The 15,129-nt window shown below is 39.2% G+C and overlaps 1 protein-coding gene across 7 annotated transcripts in view; it reads left to right on the forward strand.

Annotated features, from left to right (window-relative positions):
• Positions 1 to 6: 6 nt before the first annotated feature.
• TNRC6A (trinucleotide repeat containing adaptor 6A) overlaps positions 7 to 15,129 on the forward strand; it is a 99,199-nt gene continuing 84,076 nt past the window's right edge. For all 7 annotated transcript variants that reach the window (XM_017887114.1, XM_017887116.1, XM_017887118.1 and 4 more), the window contains exon 1: positions 7 to 170. The gene's annotated coding sequence lies outside the window, so the exon portion shown is untranslated. The remainder of the gene's footprint in view (positions 171 to 15,129) is intronic.

Here is a 15,129-nt window from a genome sequence, read left to right on the forward strand (position 1 = left end):
CCGTCCCCTCCCCTCCCCCATCCGGCCCCGGCGCGAGCCTCTGCCGCAGCAGCTCTGTTTTCACGCGCATCTCGTTTTTGTGTGTGTTTTTGTTTTGTTTTTGTTTTTGTTTTTTGTTTCAGAGAATTGGAAGCTAAAGCTACCAAAGACGTAGAAAGAAATCTTAGCAGGTAAGATGGGCGAGCTTTCCATCTCCCGCCCCATGATAATCGTGTATTTTTACTTCGATTCACCCTTTCTGGGTTGAGAAGTTCCCCCGTGTCATTTTCTTCCGCACCCAGAGAGCAGACATTCGGGAGAAGCGGCCTGGGGGGAATACTGGAGGGATTGCGGGGAGATGCGTAATTACGCGTGTTTCTTTCTTTAAAAAAAAAAAAAAAAAAAAAGCGCAAAGCAATTCTTGTAAACTTAGTTAAAGCATTCTCACCCTTTTAGAATTTAATTAGGGGACTTGTGCATTAATTACTATTGTAAATGGTTGCAGGCATTGTGTGACTCATGATTGAGGCGGCCCTTATGGCGGGCTGTCAAACTGTTTTGGCTTCCCCGTTATTACTTTGTAGTTCAAATTGTTGCCTTTATGAAAAGATTCCTTTTGTTCGCATTTTCTTCCCCCCCCCCCAACACATTGTAGTCAGGCGGATTCTGTTGCATTGGAAATAGTTTTGTCCTTGAACTTTACCAAGCATAAGCTGCGTTTTGTTTTCCTTTGAAACTCCATTTCTGTCAGTGTTCGGTGTGTGCTCTTTTTATCAGCCAGTAAAATAATTAAAAATCTTTTCTCCAGAAGAGGTTATCGTTCCTGTTGGGCCTTCTTGGGCCCTGCTGCTTTTGCATCACCGCGAAGGGAGGAGGTTTTTTTTTTTTTTTTTTTAAACAATGTCTTTATGGAATGGAAATACTTAGCTTCATTGAGCTGTAATTGCTTAAGCATCAAGGAATTGTACTGTATTTAACTCCTTTTCACATTCATTTTCTTTCCTACCGTCTTTTCCTTTCTTATTCATCTTTTTCTTTTGCATCATATTGGGACACTCAGGGAAACTTAGCCAGTTAACCAAATCCGTGAATAGCTTTTTTTTTTTCTTATTTTTTTTCACTTGTTGAGAATAAAATAAAATTTCTCTTATCTCAGGTTTTAATGTAGTTTACTCTTGATTATTGCAGGTTTTAGGTTTACATTGGGGTTTTTAACACTCACATTTCAAATCGTCTGAATATTTTGCACTGTGTAGAATTGTTCCAAATTGCTGGCCTATTGAGTTTCATAAGATACTAATCTGTTCAGGTGATCGTTAAAGAATGTATTCAGATGGTGAAGGATAGGCATCATTGGTTTACCCAGTAAGGGATTCTCTGTTACTCAGAATAATTATGGAATCATTTAAAGGAAATTAAGTCTGACATCACTGACTATTTGTGGTATATTCACATAAATTTTGTTGTCAAAATCTAGTAAGGAAATGTTAAGATATGGAAACATTAAAGAAAACAGGTTGAGCCATTAAAGTGTAGTATCAGCAGAACAGAGCTTAGAGGTCTATTTCTCCTTCCATTTTTGTTTTGTCAGGTAACTGTATCAGTTTAATTCCTATGAAGGTGTTCTAGTACTTGATTAAAAATTGTCTGTACCACAGGTATAATTTTAATATGAGGTAGAACTCGAGTCTCTAGGTTGGCTATTTATCAGAGTTTGAATTCCAGCTCTGCTACTTGCAATATGACCTTGACTCTTGGCAAGTCACTTAGCCTCTCTCTGTCCAATCTATAAAACGAGCGGCTTGGGCCAGCCAGTTGCTGAGGTCTGTTAGGCCCTTTGGGTTACATAAAAAGGAGCAGAGTGGTGTCCATGTCCACAGAGGGCATGTACAGTCTAAGAGAAAGACTATCGTAAGTACATAAATAACAGTAATACTAGGTAGATGATGTAGGAATCAAAAGATACCATCCCATTCATGTGCTTGAGGATATTCAGTTGGTCAGAAGGCATGAAAGGAAAAACAAATATCAAAGAGATTGTAAGGCAATGTGTACTAAGGATCCAATGAGGGGGGAGCATTTCGTGCAGGTTAAAAGTGTTCTGAGGAAAGAGAGAAGTGATTAAGTGGGCGGATGGTTCCTTCAGCTCCATCTCTAGCTGTGTTTGCTTTTTCACAAAAAAGAATGTATCTGTCTTTACCCATTAGTGCTCTCCCCAGGAAATCAAGGCATTGTATTCATTGAGTAACCATTTTTTGAGCATTTTCGATATTTCAAATGCAGGACTGGGCACTAAGCCAGGGAAGAATGTAAGTAGTTAAATTTATTGATTGCTTACTATGTGCCTGGCACAGTTTTCCTAAGATTTTACATGAACTCATCTGATCCTTGAAAAACCCTGTGAGGTAGGTAGTATTATTATCTCCATTTTACAGATGTAGAATTTGAGGTATAAGGTGGTTAAGTAACTTGGAGGAGACCATATCACTGGTAATTGGAGTAACTTTTTAGGCTTCGAACTTGAAAAATTGGAAATTTTCTTTTGGTAGGCAGAACCCACAGATGCATGCAATACTTCTAGATCCGTTTCTCAATCTTGGCACTTGACATTTTGGACCAGATAATTTACTATTGTGAGGGTTGTTCTCTGCATCACTGGATGTTCAGCATCCGCAGTAGCACACCTTGCCCAATTGTGACAATCAAAAATGCTTTCAGATATTGCTAGATGTCCCTGGGTGTGGCGCAAAAATCGACCCTGGCTGAGAACCACTGCATTAGATCTTCATTAGGAATTGTAATGTGAAAGCCCCCAACTTTTAGTTGTTGAGTTAATTTAAACATCTTTTGGCCGAGTGCTGTGGCTCACACCTATAATCCCAGCACTTTGGGAGGCCGAGGCAGGTGGATTGCTTGAGGTCAGGAGTTCGAGACCAGCCTGGCCAACATAGTGAAACCCCATTTCTACTAAAAATACAAAAGTTATTTGGGCATGGTGGCGTGCGCCTGTAATCCCATCTACTCGGGAGGCTGAGGCAGGAGAATCACTTGAACCCGGGAGGCAGAGAGCCGAGATCTTGCCACTGCACTCCAGCCTGCTCGACAGAGTGAAACTGTCTGAAAAAATAAAAAAAATCTTTTATTAACGTGGAAGCCCAGACCCTATTATGTAGATCCTCAGTTTGGAAGCTCTGGTTTCTGAATGTCAAAGATGTGTTGCCATTCTCCTTTTACTCTGCTAAGCTGCAAATCCTCAAGACGGTGTGTCTGCTGGTAGCAAGTGCCAGTTAAACATTGGCACAAGTAATAAATGTAGTTTACTATCGTAGGTAAACTGTATTTTAAAATTCACAGTTGGCCATTAAAATTGTCACATTATGTTAGTATCATGGGAGCCATAATGTCTACGTGAAGGCGATACCATTATAACTGAACTTTGAAGAATCAATTTTGAAAGGCAGAGAAAAGGGCATTGTAAGAACAACAGCAGAAGTAAGGACACAAAAATCCAGAAAGTACAGGAGATTTTGATATTGCAGTGTGTAGTTCAGGTTATATAAGGTATTTGTAGCAAACTGGTTGAGGCCAGATGTAAAGGTTCTTGAATGTCAGGTTGAGGAACTTATGCATAAATTTTTAGGTATGGGAACTATTGCATGCTTTTTGTTGGGTACTGATGTGATAGAATAATCTTCTCGTCTGGAATTACTAACCAGGTGTATTTATGGGAGAAAACTAGTGATCTAGGCAAGAGGCGATGGAGGCCTGAATTGAAGTGGTGGCAAAGAGAGGTGAGTGAGGCTGGACCCAGTGGCTGACACCTGTAATCCCAGCACTTTCGGGAGGCCAAGGCAGGAGGATTGAGCCCAGGAGTTTGAGACCAGCCTGTGCAACATGATAGACCCTGCCTCTACAAAAAAATTTTTAAAAATTAACTGGGTATGGTGGTGTGCACCTGTAGTCCCAGCTACTTGGGAGGCTGAGGTGGGAAGTTGCTTGAGCCCAGGAGTTTGAGGCTGCAGTGAGCTGAGTTTGTGCCACTGCATTCCAGCCTGGGCAACAGAGTGAAACTCTGTCTAAAAATAAAGAAAAAAAAAAAAAGGAAAAAAATATGAGTGTATAAGATACTGAGGAAGTTAAGAATCTGGGATTTGACAGCTGATTAGGTGTCAGAGGAGTTAAAAATATGTAGGGACCTTCATCTTGGGTGAATGAGAGTTTGACCCAACCTCTGAACAGAATAGAAGTCAGAGCAGAAATAGGAGTTCGGGGAGAGAAGATGCTAAGTTGCATTTTGCAATTGTAAAAAAAAAAAATCTGTCAGTACTGGTCTAGACCAGTTGAACTCAACTGGTCTAGTCTGAAAAAATATTTTGGAGGCCAGAATCATAGAATCGTTGAATATTTAGAGCTGGACTGTGACTTTAGATGGAGATCAGCCAGCATTCTCACTTATTCATTTCTCAAGTGAGAAAGCTATGGTTGAAACAGATTCAGTAACTTAATGCAAGTTTATATTCTCTATCAAGTGACAGAGCTGGGATTTAAACAGGCCTTTTGACTCTAATTCTAGCATTATTCCCATTGTGCAGTATTTTATTTTATATTGCACAATAGATAAAATATAATTTTGTTTTGTCCTTTTTTTTCCTAAAAGAGTGAAAGCCATTATCTCAATATGTTATGTCCATTGCGATCACTTTACTATCATGTACTAAATGTGTTTAAAGTAGAAGTTAACTTCACGTTATGCTGATTTGTCCCCCCATAAACCAACTGTATGTCATCATACAACAAAAGTTGTTAAAGGTGCTATATACCATATAATGTTGCATCTGAACTGGGACACTTTTCTGAGATGCTTTTGCCTGGGACAAATGCTATATTAGAAATGACTAGGACAGGCCATGTGCGGTCCCAGCACTTTGGGAGCCGAGGCAGGTGGATCATTTGAGGTCAGGAATTCAAGACCAGCTTGGCCAACATGGTGAGACCCCATCTCTACTAAAAATACAAAAATTAGCCAGGTGTGGTGGCATGCACCTGTAATCCCAGCTATTTGGGAGGCTAAGACAGGAGGATCTGAACCTGAGTTGTGGAGGTTGCAGTGAGCCGAGATTGTGCCATTGCACTCCAGCCTCTGCAACAGAGTGAAACTCGTTTCGAAAGAAAGAAAGAAAAGAAATGACTAGGACAGCAGGAGTATCTCCGTAGCTAAGGTGGATCCCACTCATGCAATTCATCAACCTTTGTCTGAAAAAAAAAAATCTGATTTGGTTAACCTTTTCTTTTGCTTTGCTGTGATATGGTTTGCAGGCCAGCGCATGCTATTGCTATAGGTTAGTGCAAAAGTTAATTGTGGTTTTTGCCCATTTTTAATGTACAAACCTAATATGTTTTTTTCTAGCTTAATTTGGCAAATAAGTGGTAAATCACTTGATAGAATAAATTAATCTCAAACTGTAAGCTTAATTTAAAATGTGTAATAACCCTCTGTGGAAAATTTGAATATAAACATAAAAGAATGCCATTCTGTAAGCTCTTTTGATTTTTGGCATCTGAAATATCTGAAAGTATCAATTGCAAAACATCTTTACAATTTTAATGATAACTGCAAAAATATTGCCCATGATTGGAAAGACTAAAATGGTATGCGTTATGTGTATTCTGTTCAGACTAATGCATGATTAAGTCTCTCACTGAAAAAATAGAAATCCCTATCTCATTTAAAAATTTTTAAAAATTGGCGGTGCACTGTGACTCATGCCTGTAATCCCAGCACTTTGGGAGGCTGAGGTGAGCAGATCACTGGAGGTCAGGAGTTAGTTCGACACCAGCCTGACCAACATGGTGAAACCCCATCTTTACTAAAAACACAAAAATTAGCCGGGCATGGTGGCACATGCCTGTAATCCCAGCTACTTGGGAAGGTGAGGGAGGAGAATCGCTTGAACTTGGGAGGCGGGGTTGAGGGAGGAGAATCGCTTGAACTTGGGAGGTGGGGGTTGCAGTGAGCCAAAATTGCACCATTGCACTCCAGCCTAGCCTGGGCACAAAAGCAAAACTCTGTCTCAGATAAATGAATAAATAAATAAATAATCATTCTAACCTTAAGCAGAATTGCAGAAATGTTGCAACAAATACCTGTGTCTCTTTACCTAGTTTTAATGATTATTAGTATTTTGCCACGTTTGTTCTATCATGACATTGCACACCAAAATATGGCAGTAGGTATCTCACAGAATAAGGGCATCCTACCTAACAGCAATCAAGTGATCACCCACAGGAAGTTTAACTTTACAATACTGTCTGGTCCCTATTCAGAGTTTCCCAATTTTCTCGATTTTTTTTTTTTAAAGTTATATTTGTTCTTTCACTCAGTTCCTGCATCCTGGGTTGCATTTAGTTGTGTCTGAAGTTTCTCTTACATTAGGAGCATTTTCCTGCCCATTCTGCTTCTCTCATGACAATGCCATTTTGAAATAGTCCAGTCTAGTAGTTTTTGCAGACTGAAATTTGCATTTTTTGCATCTTGTCTGTATGATAAGGTTCAGGTTGACCCTTTTTGGCAGGAGTATCCCATAGGTGATGATGTGTTTGTCTTCAGTATTCCCTCCCCACAGCATTTTGAAGTAAATTAACCGAAAGGTTATCCAGTACTCTCACTTCTACACTGACTTGGTGTTTCTTTCATTTTAGGAAATGCCAAACAGTTGGTTTAAACTGAGGTGTAATTTTAAATATTTGAGGATACAGTAATTACAAGCCTTTGTATTTAAATCGATCGGCCATAATGATTACTGCTTTTATGAAGATTTATGCTGAAGGTAGCTCCCTTACTGTGGGACATAAAAGTTGCTTGTTTTCAGCCTTGACCAGTGATGAACTGATAACCCTGGTAGGAAAATGAAACATTGGGGCCGGGCTTGTAATACACTTTCTTGAAAGAATGCCTCGTTGAAATTAGAGGGGCACGGTGCCACCAGACCAAGGGTTCTCATCCCGACGCTACAGAGGGACCACAGGTATTATGAAGTATTTTGCAAAATTGAATGTATGCTAACATAAAAAAAACACACAACAAAAGCAGATACAGTCCTTAGTGCTCATTGGATCTCAAAGGGTCATTACTCCTCAAAGATTAAGAAACTGCTTCGTTATGAGGAGGTTGTCAGAGGAGCTGAATAGTATCAATAAGAGGAAGATGTTTGAGATTCAAAAGGAAGTAATATTCGACTAAGGCATAACTTCTTTCCATCTTACAAAAAAGCCATCCATGAAAATAAATATAGTTTAAATTTCCTATTTAAGATGTCTTATTTTAAAAATGATTTGCATACTCTGTGTGTTTGAGTTGGCTATGAAGCAGGAATCCTAGCATTTCCACTCTTGTAACTAGGGAAAAGCATTTTGAATTTTTAGCAGTAGTATATTATGTGATGATGACTCAGCTGACTTCCCATTTTAAATGGAATGTTCAAAACAGATTGAAACCTGGTTGAGGAATTTTATACTTTGAACCTTACAAGATATTTTCTGCAAACAGTGACTGATTGGATTTTGTATAATAACAAACAAGATTAAACCAACTCAGTTGTTTTGTTGTTCTTATTAGTGGTTTTCAGTCAGGGAGCATTTATTGAGCTGTTTGCTGCAATAATATTGAATATTTTTAGAGTTATGACGTCTGTGTTTTGTTGACTTTGGTCCTTTCTTCCTCCCATTCTTTTGAAGTTTCCCTAAAACACATGTGTGCACAGACGGGAGAAAATGGTAGTTAAGTATGTGCTGATTTTAAATGTCCTTCTAAATATCATTTATTCCTTGATCATTGACTATATAAATGATGTAAAAGAAATATGTTTTGTATGTTATTCCACTTGTGAATCCCTTTGCAATGTGAGGCATATAGTGAAAATCTTACCTTTTAAAGATAGGGTCATAAAATGTGCATTCTTTACACTGCTGCAGGTTAATCATCCTCAAGCCATGTTTATGAGGCCTGTCGGTCACTATTTCTTAGAAACCTTTGTTAGCTCTTCCCCAGTGACTCTCAGCTTACCAATTTTGCCTTCCACCTTTTACCCTGTCCCCAATTCTTCCTTCTCTGAATGTACCCTTCAATTTCTCTCTCAACTTTTAAATAACAGCTTTATTCAGATAAAATTCCCATACGATAAAATTCACCCCTTTAAAGTCCACAAAGTGTATGATTTAATGGTTTTTAGTTTATTCACAGAGTTGTGCAGTCAGCACCACCATCTAATTCTAGAATTTTCACCCCTTACCCAAAAGCCCCATAATAGCAGCCACTCCCCATTTGTCCCTTCCCCCCATGAGGCCTCTGGCAACCACTAATCTACATTCTATTGTAACTCTATGGATTTGCCTATTTTCGTTTAAGTGGAATCATACTATATGATTCTTTTGTACCTGACTTGTCTTATTTAGTGTCATGTTTCCAAGATTCGTCCATCACATCGCATATATCCTTTATTCCTTTTTATGGGCAAATAAATGTCATTGTATGGCTGTTGCCCATTTTGTTAGTCCCTTCGTCAGTTAATGGGCATTTGGGCTGTTTTTTACTTTGGGGCTTTTATGAATAATATTGCTATGAACATTTATGTACAAATGCTTGTGTGGACATATATTTTCAATTCTATTGGTTATACACCTAGGGGTGGAATTGCTGGGTCATATGGTAACTCTGTTTAACTTTTTGTTTGTGTTGTTTTGTTTTGTTTTTTGAGACGGACTCCCACTGTTGCCCAGGCTGAAGTTCATTGGCGCAATCTCAGCTCACTACAACCTCCCACCTCCCAGGCTCAAGCCATCCTCCCACCTCTGCCTCCCAGGTAGCTGGGACTGCAGGCACATGCCACCACGCCTGGCTAATTTTTTGTATATTTTGTAGAGATAGGGTTTCACTGTGTTGCTCAGCCTCTATTTAACTTTTTGAGGAACTGCCAGACTGTTTGCAAAGCAGCTGCACAGTTTTACATTCTCATCAGCAATGTATGGAGGCGCTGGTTTCTCCACATCCTTTCCATTGCCAGCATTTGTTAGGGTTCTTGTTTCTGATTTTAGCCATCCTAATGGATGTAAAGTGGTATCTCATTGTGGTTTTGATTTACATTTTCCTAATGGCTAATGATTAGAATCTTTTCATGTCCTTATTGGCCATTCGTATATCTGATCTGAGAAATGACCATTCAGATTCTTCTCCCATTTTTAAATTAGGTGATATTTTTTGTCATTGAAAAAGATCTTTATATGGCTTAGATACAAGTCCCCTATTAGATACATGATTTACAGGTATTTTTTTTCCTATTTTGTGGCTTTTGTTTTTACTTATTGTGTTTTTTTGTTGTTGTTGTTGTTTGTTTTTTGTTTTTTTTGAGACAGAGTCTCGCTCTGTTGCCCAGGCTGGAGTGCAGTGGCATGATCTCAGCTCACCGCAAACTCCACCTGCCAGGTTCAAGCATTTCTCCTCCCTCAGCCTCCTAAGTAGCTGGGATTACAGGCACCCACCACCACACCCGACTAATTTTTGTGTTTTTAATAGAGACAGGGTTTCACCATGTTGGCCAGGCCGGCCTTGAACTCCTGGGCTTAAATGATCCACCCGCCTCTGCCTCCCAAAGTGCTAGGATCCCAGGCATGAGCCACTGCGCACAGTCTCTTTTCACTTTCTTGTTGGAGCCCCTTGAAGCACAGAAATTTTTAATTTTGTAAATGTAGTTTACCATTATTTTTTTCTGTTACTGGTGTTGGCAACAAATCCAAGGAAACAAAGATTTACTTGTATTCTAATAATTTTATAGTGTTAGTTCTTATGTTTAGTTCTGTAATTCATTTTGAGTTAAGTTTTGCCTATGGCATGAGGGCTCCAACTTCATTCTTGTTACGTAACTATCCAGTTATTCCAGCTTCATTTGTTGGAAAGACTTTCATCTTGGCACGCTGTTGAAAGTCAAGTCACTTGATCATAAAATGAAGAATTATTTCTGGACTCTCAATTCTATTCTGTTGATACTGTGTGTTCATCATTATGCCACTTCCACACTGTCTTGATTACTTCAGTTTTGTAATAAGTTTGGAATCAGTATGAGCCTGCCTTCAAGACTGCATTGGCTAGATAACCAGAGACTAATTATTTAAAAAAATTTTTTTTTAAAGATTGCATTGACTATTCTGGTTGTATTTCTTGTGAATTTTTGGATAAGCTTGTCAATTTCAGCAGAAAGGCAGCTGAGATTTTGATAGGAACAGTGTTGAATATGTAGGCCAGTGTCATTTTATAATATTAAGTCTTCCAGTTTACGAACATGGAATCTTTTTCTGTTTATTTAGGTCTTTAATTGCTTTCAAAGATGTTAGGTAGTTTTCAGTGTTTAATTGTGCTTTTGTGAAATTTATTCCTAAAACTTTTTGATGCTATTGTAGATGGAATTGTTTTCTTGATTTACTCTCTGGGTTGTCCACTGCTACTGTATAGAAATACAATAGTTTTTTTAAAGTTTTTTAAAAATTGTAAAACACGTAAAATTTACCATCTTACCCATTTTAAATGATGTCGTTTGGTGACATTAAGTCCATTCACATTGTTGTGCAGCCATCACCACTATCCATCTCTGCATCTCTTCATCTTGTAAAACGGAAACTCTGTACCCATTAAATCATAACTCCCTATTGCCTTCAACTCTTGGCAGCCACCATTCCACCTTCTGTCTCTATGCATTTGATTATTCTAGATACCTCAGTAGTGGAGTCACAGAGTTTTTGTCCTTTTGTGACTGGCTTATTTCACTTAGCATAGTGTCCTCAAGATTTGTCCGTATTACAGTGTGTGTCAGCCAATTGATTTTTGCATGTTGATACTGTGTCCTGTGGCTGTGCTGAACATGTTCATTAGTTCTAGTAGTCTTTATGTATATGGATTCATTCGGACTTTCTGTGTACAAGAGCCTGTCATCTGTGAATAGAGAGAGTTTTACATCTTTTCCAATTTTGGTGCATGCTTACTCACACATACACTCTCTTTTTTCTGACTGGAACCTCCAGGTCAGTGTTGAATAGGAAGTGGCAAAATCAGACATCCTCGTCTTGTTCCTAATCTTGAGGAAAAGTATGCAGTCTTTATCATTATGTATGTTGTGAGCTGTGAGCCTTTATCACGTTAAGGAAGTTTTCATTTATTCCTATTTTGAGTGTTTTTGTCTCACAAAAAATGATACTGGATTTTGTCAGATGCTTTTTCTGTGTCTCTTGAAATCATCATGTAGCTCTCTGTCCATTATTCTATTAACATGGTGTATGTCGTTGATTTTCATGTTAAACCAACCTTGCATTCCTGGGATAAATCCACTTTGTGTAGTCCTGTTTGTATGTTGCTAGATTTGGTTTGTTAGTCTTTTGTTGAGGAGTTTTATGTTTGTGTTCATAAGGGTTATTGGTCTGTAGATTTATCTTTTGATACCTTGGTTCTCTTTTGGTACCTGGTACCTGATTTGCTCTGGTTTGCAATCTGGGACCTTTAGCTGTTGGTTTTGCATCCACCTAATTCTGCATTGTGCTATAATAATTGTTTTTATGTATTGTTTTATTTTCTACTGTATACACTTCCTCCTTTGGTTGCAGCCTTCTTTGCATCCTAACCTTAGTTTAGTGCAGTGCTATGTGCCTAGTCTCTTATGGCTAGCTATTAGTGTACACATTTTACATTTTATTTATTTATTTTTTTGGAGGCATGTTCTTACTCTGTTGCCTAGGCTGGAATACGGTGGCGTGATCGTGGCTCATTGTAGCATTGAATTCTTGGGCTCAGGTGATCCTTGTGCTTCAGCCTCCTGAGTAACTGGGACTACAGGCATGTACCTCTGTACCTGGCTAATTTTTTAATTTTTGTAGAGACAGCGTCTTGCTATGTTGCCCAGGTTTGTCTCAAACTCCTGGCCTCAAGTGATCCTACCACCTTGGCCTTCCAAAGCACTGGGATTACAGGTGTGAGCCACCACACCTAGTCCGTGTACACCTGTTTTTTTTTTTTTTTTTTTTTTTTTGAGACGGAGTCTCGCTCTGTCGCCCGGGCTGGAGTGCAGTGGCCGGATCTCAGCTCACTGCAAGCTCTGCCTCCCGGGTTTACGCCATTCTCCTGCCTCAGCCTCCCGAGTAGCTGGGACTACAGACGCCCGCCACCTCACCCGGCTAGTTTTTTGTATTTTTTGGTAGAGACGGGGTTTCACCGTGTTAGCCAGGATGGTCTCAATCTCCTGACCTCGTGATCTGCCCGTCTCGGCCTCCCAAAGTGCTGGGATTACAGGCTTGAGCCACCGCGCCCTGCCCCGTGTACACTTTTTACGTGCATCTGTTAAGTACTTCATCTGCGTTACCCAATTAGATCTTCACAATTACCCATTGAGGGAGGTCCAATTTGAGACGTCTCATAAATTAGATGATGAAAGCTTCAGAGAAATAAAATAAATTAAGGTTATACACATAGATAGTGGAATTGAGGTTAAGACCACTTCTATTTGACATTTGGACCTAGGGGTTTTCACTGCATGCTATGCTGCCTAGGAAATGCTTATTTGAATAGATTGGAATTGAACTGGTCCTTAAAGGAGAAGTAACATATGGGTAAGAGTAAGAATTAAAAGAGTGCATTTTTGGCAGTCGTGTTGGGGTTACAGTGTTAGTAAAGGCAAGGAAGCAGGAATTGGAATCTAATTAGAGTGCCCAGCGACAGGGAGTATTGTACAAGTAGGACTGTTTTTTGTCCCCAGAGCAGTAATTAGTCCTATTTGGAAGAGTGAGATTAACATCTAAAATAATTAGAAAATGTCTGGGCACAGTGACTCACACCTGTAATCCCAGCACTTTAGGAGGGCGAGGCAGGTGGATCACCTGATGTCAGGAGTTTGAGACCAGCCTGTGTAACATAGTGAAATCCTGTCTCTACTAAAAATTCAAAAATTAGCTGGGTGTGGTGGCAGGTACCTGTAGTCCTAGCTGCTCAGGAGTATTGTACAAGTAGGCAGGAGAATCACTGGAACCAGGGAGGTGGAGGTGGCAGTGAGTGGAGATCGAGCCATTGCACTCCAGCCTGGGTGACAGAGCAAGATGCTGTCTCAAATAAAATAAAACAGTTAGAAAATGAGTATTGTTTAATTAGAGGTCGAGGGTGAGGTTTGTTTGGATTGGAAAGAATCATGAAGGAATTAGAAATTAAGCCTTAAAAGAAGAGTAGGATTTGGGTGGGTAGATTTAGCAGACTGAGTTTTGGGTTAACTTTACCACAGTCTTGTACCATCTAACAAGGCATTAGGACTTTCTGATCCTCAATTTCTTTAACTGTCAAAGGGGAGTAATACCAGTGCCTTGTTTCAAGGTTGTGAGTTCAAAATGGATAGTATCTCAGAATCCTTTGTAAATTGCAAGTGTTTTTGTCCTTATGGTGGAGTATCTTATTTTCTGAGTTTCTAAACTCACCAACTTTCCTCAATCTGAGCTTTTAATTAATTTATTATTTTTGAGAAAGGGCTTTACTCTGTCACCCAGGCTGGAGCGCAGTGTGGAATGATCTTAGCTCACTGTGCAGCCTCTGCTTCCCAGGCTCAAATGATCTTCCCACCTCATCCTCTTGAGTAGTTGGGACTACAGGCATGCACCACCACACCCACTTAATTTTTGTATATTTGTAGAGAGAGGGTTTTGCCATGTTGCCCAGGCTGGTCTTGAACTCCTGGGCCCAAGCAATCTGCCTTGGCCTCCCAAAGTGCTAGAATTGCAGGCATGAGCCACTGTGCCCTGCAGAGCTTTTTATTTTGAATTAATTTCAGATGTAGAGAAATGAAAGAATAGAACAAAGAACTTCTGAATATCCTTAACCCTTAATCCTCAAATATTAACATTTAATCACATTTACTTTATTCCCCCTGTTTTTTATACATACTAATTTTTACCATTTAAGAGTAACTTACAGACATGATACCCCTTTACTCCTAAACACTTAGTCAAAGTTATTTTCTTGGTAACTACAGTACCATTATGAAAATGGGCACTGTAACATTGGCACAGTCTTAATAGCAGATCTACAGATCTTACTCAAATTTTGCCGGTTGTCTCAATAATTCTCTTTAGAGCCAAACAAAATTTATTTTTTCCTGGTCAGGTCTTCAATCCAAGATCACAAGTAGCATTTAGTTTTCATGTTTGTTTAGTTTCCTGCATTCTGGAAGTTTCTTAGTTTCTGTTCTTCAGGACCTTGATATTTTTAAAGAATACAGGCTAGTAACTTTGTAGAATGTCCCTCAGTCTGTATTTGTCTGATATTTCCTATGACCTGATCAGGTTATGCTGTTTTGGCAGGAATAGTGCAGAACTGATGTGGTGTTCTCAGTACATCATGTCAGGAGCTGCCTGATATCCTTTTATCCCATTATTGGTGATGGTTAACTTCAACTGCTTGGGTAAGGTGGTCTGTGTCAAGTTTCATCTCTGTAAAGTTAGTATTTTTCACTTTGTAATTAATAACATTATTGTTGGGAGATACTTTAGTGAGAGTACGTACATGTCTTGTTTCTCGTCAATGTGCTTACCTTAATCAGTAGGGCCAAATAGTGATTTTTAAAGTCAACCATTCTTCTTACATTAGTTGATATTTTACTGTAAGATTTGGTACTTCTCCCCATTCACTCACCGAGTCATTCATTCATATCAGTATGGACCCATGGGTTCTTATTTTATTCAGTTGTTTGTAATTTTTTGTTAGCATAATTTATTGCTCAAATTATGGTGCTAGTAGAACCCCCTTTCAAGCTCAACTTCCCACTTTTTGAGATCCATACTGTCATCTGGATCCTTACTGCTATCTGTTTGTATGCTATTCTCCTTCCTTCCTAAGGGGAAGACATGCCAGCTAAAGCTAAGGTAAGAAATATACAGCATTGCTGCCACTCTGTCTGTTGTCCTCTCTTCTCATCAGACTCTGTCACAAATATATATTTTTTATTAATTTGTATATATATACATCTCCAGAATTTCTTTATGCACATGCAAGGACATGTAATCCCTCCCAACACAAAAAGATAGCACACTGAGCCTTAGATTTTGTTTTGTTTTTCCAGTTAACTTTAAGCCTTCCTG

This window comes from Rhinopithecus bieti, unplaced genomic scaffold (genome assembly GCF_001698545.2).
Source record: "Rhinopithecus bieti isolate Rb0 unplaced genomic scaffold, ASM169854v2 scaffold_13348, whole genome shotgun sequence".
NCBI lineage: Eukaryota > Metazoa > Chordata > Mammalia > Primates > Cercopithecidae > Rhinopithecus > Rhinopithecus bieti.